Genomic DNA, 5,771 nt, shown 5'->3' with positions numbered 1-5,771 from the left:
AATCCTAAAGCTCAGTGAGAGTCCAGGTCGAGGGAAAGGATCGATTCCAGCTGCTGCCTCCTTGACTTCAGAGAGAAACGGAACTCTTTAATCTCTTACCTGTTCAGCATGTGGCTCTCTGTCCGCTCTGTAAAGGAGCTGGCAGGGGTGGCTTTGCACGGGGGCTCCCAGAGGACAGAAGTTTAACCTCCAAGTTTGTATGTTTCTATAAACCACTCTTTACCTTTGACTGTTCACACTGTTTTTATAACAAAGAATAAAAAGTAATTCTTGTCTGGCCCCGAGAGGCATGAAGGTTAACATCTGGCTATACATCTGCTTTGGGGAATGCTCAAGACCCTTCAGATCACAATGTGAGCCACCAGATTTCTTTTCCAGGCCCCTCCCCCTGGGAACTGACTTCAGGCTGTGGAAGGAGATACGCTCGCTCACTGCTCCTCGGGGCGGCAGGAGAATGATTCTGGCTTAGAAGGTCTGTACAATTCCTGTCTGTAAAGTAAACTGGAGTCGGGCAGAGAAAGACAGTTCAGATCTCGATGTGCAGTGGCCAGTCCTTAGCACCAGGTGGCTCGTCCTCTCCTGGGGCTGCTGGCTTTGTAAGTGTGGAGGGGAGGGCTGTGTGGCAGATGCAGGTCCTAGGGTCCTGACTTTTGTTGAAGCCCTTGTCGGACCCAGGGCCTCCCCCTCCATGGCCTCTGTGGCCCCTGCTGTGGAACCTCTTCCTGCGCAGCCTCCCTGGTAAAGGTTCAAATGGAACTGGATTGAGGATCCAAATGTTCCCAGGACTGTTGGCTTTCTTTTTATAAATGAAAGTGGCTTTTTACCTACTGCCTTAGAGGTTCTCGCCCTTTATTTCCCTGTTTTATATAATCAGGAAAGTCCAAAATCATGTACTTAAATTCTTAGAAAAACAAATCCTTAAGATTTGTTCCTGGATATTGGGTGCTAATCAACTAGTGTACGCCTCGATTCTTGCAGAGTTTGAATTTGAAGGGGCACCCCATTCAGCCCCGTTCCTCCCTCCCTCACCTCACTTCCCAAAGGTAGCTCAGTGCCCATGCTGGGCTTCCCCAGGTGGGAGGGAGCAGGGCATCTTACTGTTTCCTACTGTTATTTCAAGGAACTTGTGTACAAATGTTGAATGCAGAACTCCACACCATCAGTATGAAACATTTACTGCGAACATCTTTACCTGAGCTATACCAGGGCCATACGACTAAAGGACCAGCTTTTTCAAGTCTAGGAAAATAGATAAAAGTAGAAATGCATTTTCCACAGACAGTGAAGCAACAGGTATTTAGGCCAAGCAGGGACCATGAACTTCTGCCCTCGAATTCTCAGGTTGAGAAGCAGACCTAAGTAGGCCATGGCTGATTGAGCCTGTGTCCTGGCTGGTCAGAAACAAAAACAAACAAACAAAAAAAAAACCCAACCCTGTCATCTTCTGAAAGCCAGCCAGGGATCTGTGACTATCTTCCCTATTTCTGGGCCAGGAGACCAAGATGCCTCCAGTGTTCCCAGGGGTGACCCCAGGCAGAGGCCTGACCTAGGCTGGCACAGGGAGGTAGGTGTTCACCTTGTTCCCTGGCATTTCAAGCAAGAGGCCACCAGGGAGGGTTGGCTTGGTGCCATCACATGACCCAAGCTCCCTGTTGGCAGGGGCCAAGGGGACGGCTCCCCTGGCTTCTCTCGCAGGGGCGAGGACCCCAAGGCGGAGCGGCAGTGCAGGCGTGAGGCTTCCTCGGTGCTCTTTCCTGTGGAGGACACAGGCTCTTGTCTGGGGTCAGGTTTCGTTCCATTCTGTTCTGGGTGGGTTGTAGGTTAGCCCAGAATTAGGAGGGACTTGGTTCAGTATGAAAGTGATGTGGGGATTCAGAAACCTTTCTGGTGTAAATGTATCGTGGGCAACCTACTCCGTTCTTGTAACTCAGGGCCACTTGCTGATCTTCATCTTCTCATCTCTCTGTTGTATTCATGTGGGCTGATAGGAGAGGTTCGCTGTCTCCGTTTGGGGTGTTGGTGGCACCCGGCTTGCTGGTTACCATCCCTGAAGGCTGACGGGGGCCTTCATTCCTGATGCAGCCAATGCTTTCTTGCTGGTTTTCGTCTGTCCTGTCTGGTCAGCCGTGAGGGCAGCAGGGAAATGGAGTTCATGGCAACTGCAGAGCTTGGAGCAGCTCTTCTCCCACAATCCTGGGCTGGGACCTTCTTTGCTTCTTAGATTTTTGTGGGTGGCTCAGCTCCAGTAAGCTTTCTCTCGGGATGTGCTAGCCACTGACATCATCTCGCTAGAATTGTCTTAAATATCTTTTGATAGGAAATACCAGGCTGTTCTTGATGCAAATGAAAATGAAGGTTCTAGTGGCACGAGAGTAAAGTTCTAGGCATTTGTATGCCAAGGTGCCTGTGTACACAGAGCCGGCATGTACTATAAGACTGAGTGAAAACACGTTTTCGATTTTTAACACCTAGGAGCATTTTAAGAATGACGGGAACTGGAATAATGACGGGAGCACTGTCTTGCCTCATTTGGCAGGCCAGCTCCTGGCATTTGCCCACCCACATCTGACTGATGTGGATTCACTAGAAAGGAATTCTTTTGGAGCCAGACTCTTCTTCAGACTCACCCTGGAGAGAACGCAGATGGACCTGGGGGGCTTGGGTGCCTGTGTGTGGAGACCCAGCCCCTTGGATAGAAACAGCTGGTCTCAGGCCGCCAGAGCAGAAAGGAGTGGGGAGAGTAAGGCCTCAGGACTCTCACTCCACAGAGAGCCCGGCCTAGCTTCATTCATCACTGCCGTGTCTGAAGTCTACTGTGAAGATAGAGTGTATCAGTCCATTGACCTTTCTTGTTTCTGGAGTCCTTCAGATCCACAAATGTATATGCTTTGTTTTATATTATTTATTATGTACATATTCCTCTACTGTTAGTACATCGTCTGTGACTAAGCTGAGATCTGTTCTGGAGCCCCTCACCCAGAGTTCTGTTGTCCCTTCAAGTGGGTGAGAAGGCAGCAGTTTTGTTTGTTTTGTCTTAAACAGGTTGCTGCTCTTATGTTGGTCCTAGTGTCCCCGGCCCCTTTTATTGGGACCTCTATTCCTATGACCAGTGTCTGGGATGAGGGTGGAGGCAGGTTTCTCACCCGTGGCAGGGCCTCTCGGGTACCTCTGTGAAATACTTGAGGTGGTTTCCTAGTTACTAGCTCTATTCTCTAGTAGCATAGTTGTGAGATCAGAGCCTCCTCCCTCCCTCCCTTCAAAGCCAGGGCGGTGGCCTAGCCCTACAACAGTAATGGCCTCTTAATTCCCACCCTTGGATTATAGAATTCATCTCTCTGGAGCCTGCCCATCAGGGCTTCTAGTATGCCTTTTCTTGGTTTTGAGGCCCAATGCCAACATTGCCTTGGCCCTCAAATAAGACCCTGCTTTGTGTCTGATTTTCATCCTCCTTAGTCTTTACTCACTGTATCATAGTGCACATTTCATGCTTTGCAGCAGCGAAGTTTTCTGAACACAGTATTCAGAGCCGTGTACGTAAACCTAAAGCACAAGTGACATGTATAGGTTTCATGAGCTGATTGTCATAATGAACGCATTTTATAATTCAAATGATGTTGTAGATTTACAATCTCTCCTATTTATTTTGTACCAATTTATTTGTAAATTTTGTGATTGTTTTAAAAGGTTTTTGTTCATTTCTATTCTATTTAGATAAATGATTTTCTTTTCACCCTTATAGCAGGTGTGTGTTCCCTCTTTCCCCTTTCATCTATGCAACACCAGCCTGGGTCCCCTGCCCAATTGCTTGACTTTACTGGTGGGAAAGTTGGAAATTGTTGTCGGCATGGTAACACAGCAAGGCATTTCCTTCGAACATATATCACAAAGTCACGTGTTAAAAGCAAAGTGGGTGCTAGAACCAAGTCTCCAACATACAGCCTGGTACAGCCAATTCCGGGAGGGTGTCCCTTTGCAAGGATTGTAATCTGTCCCCCGTCAGTTTATTTTAGGTAAGGACACTGAGTGTATCCAAATTTCCCCAGAAATTTGGTGCTCGGTCACTAATAACACAACTATCTGGGCAACTCTCTAAGCTGTTTTTTCCTAGGCAAGACTGAAGGCCTCATCCAAGCCTCTCGATTGGCTCTCGAAGATGAAACCCACGGTGGGGCCTCCCCTGCTACATGAAGCCTAGGTCGGAGAGAGGATCCGCAGGCTTAGAGTTAATACCAGCGTCAGTGTGGTGAGTCGTGCTCTGATGCTCTTCAGGATTCAGGCATCCACAGCCCCTCTGTGACCCATTTCTAGACCACCTCTTTTTGGAATCCTTTTTTCCTCTTGATTTCTGGTCCCTTATTTTTCCCACCGTTATTATTTGATATTTGTGGTCTGTTTTACGTATTTTATCCTGTGGATGAAGACATTTTGGTGAAGCGCTGACAAAACTGGCTTGACACTGCCTGACCTAACCACCATCCCTCCTCCCCACTCATTATCCTCTTTCTTCGGAGTAGAAGGCAGATCTGTATTCCAGTGAAGTGTTACCTTCTGGGGAGCCTGTTTGCTTTTTAGAAGCAGGGCAGGAAGCACGCAGGGCCAGGGAAGGAACCATCTCTCCAGCACATCCACACCCAGTTATTGCTCTTAGTTTTTCCTGCTTTACTCACGTTGTCTGGATGAGTGCTCCAAGGAAAACAGAGGTGATGAGATTTGCCTAAGCTTTCTGTCTGCATCCATGTGCCCATGTGTTAGTTCATTTCTAAGCTTTACTGTGAAAAAAGCTCTGAGGTTTCAATTTCATTTAACGCATTGTCTTCTCCAGGGCGTCTTCTCAGTTCAGCATTTGTAGAGGAAGTGAGTGCACAAACTGAACGACCTTTTCATAGCTTGGAGTTGATTCTGAAAACTTATTTGATACTTTCTGAAGGTAATTCAATTTAATACAGATGATTCCTTATTAAAGTCAAAAGTTGAATTATATTAGCGAGTAAACTTTTGCTTTCTTTATATAACTTTCATTTCCCCTCCAAGATCCTCATATCTGTGCTCTTATTTTCAAAGAAGTCTCAGAACAAAGGAATGATTACAGGGCCCTTTCTCTGGGACAGGCCATCTTCCTGGTGGATGATTGTAAGGCCTAAGGATACCAGGGGACTAGTTGCCAGGATTTGTTGTTAAAGTGCTTTCCTGCCAGGGTAGCAGTGATTGTGAAGCACTCTAGGCCAACCCAAGGCAGGAATTTTTACTCCTCACCTGGGGATATTTTTCCATTGATTTTTAGAGAGAGTGGAAGAGAGGGAAAGACAGAAAGATCGATGTGAGAGAAACACATTAATTTGTTGCCTCCTGCACACGCCCTGACTAGGGCCCGGGCCGGGGAGGAGCCCGTAACCGAGGTACGTGCCCTTGACTGGAATCGAACCTGGGACCCTCCGGTCCACAGGCCAACACTCTATCCACTGAGCCAAACCAGCTAGGACACAGGCAGAAATTTAGATTGAGCCAGCTCCCCTACCACTGTTCTGCTACATCAGTGATTTGAGGGCAATGGGCCAAAAAATGAAGTTACTTGCTTCAGAATACCCACCCCCACAAGTCAAAGGTGACCTTTGGTGAGAATCCTCTCTCAAAAAGACTAGACATGTAATGAACATTTTTCTATGTTGGGAAGGACTGATTGGCAAACCGTCTTTCCCAGGATCTCAGGAACTTGAGAGGACTTTCTCTTTCATGGGAAGAACATGCACTTGTCTGCTTAGGCTCTTGTGTGT

This window comes from Myotis brandtii, unplaced genomic scaffold, assembly GCF_000412655.1.
Source record: "Myotis brandtii unplaced genomic scaffold, ASM41265v1 scaffold550, whole genome shotgun sequence".
In the NCBI taxonomy this organism is placed as follows: Eukaryota; Metazoa; Chordata; class Mammalia; order Chiroptera; family Vespertilionidae; genus Myotis; species Myotis brandtii.
The sequence above is the reverse complement of the archived record's forward strand: the minus strand, read 5'-3'. Positions refer to the sequence as shown.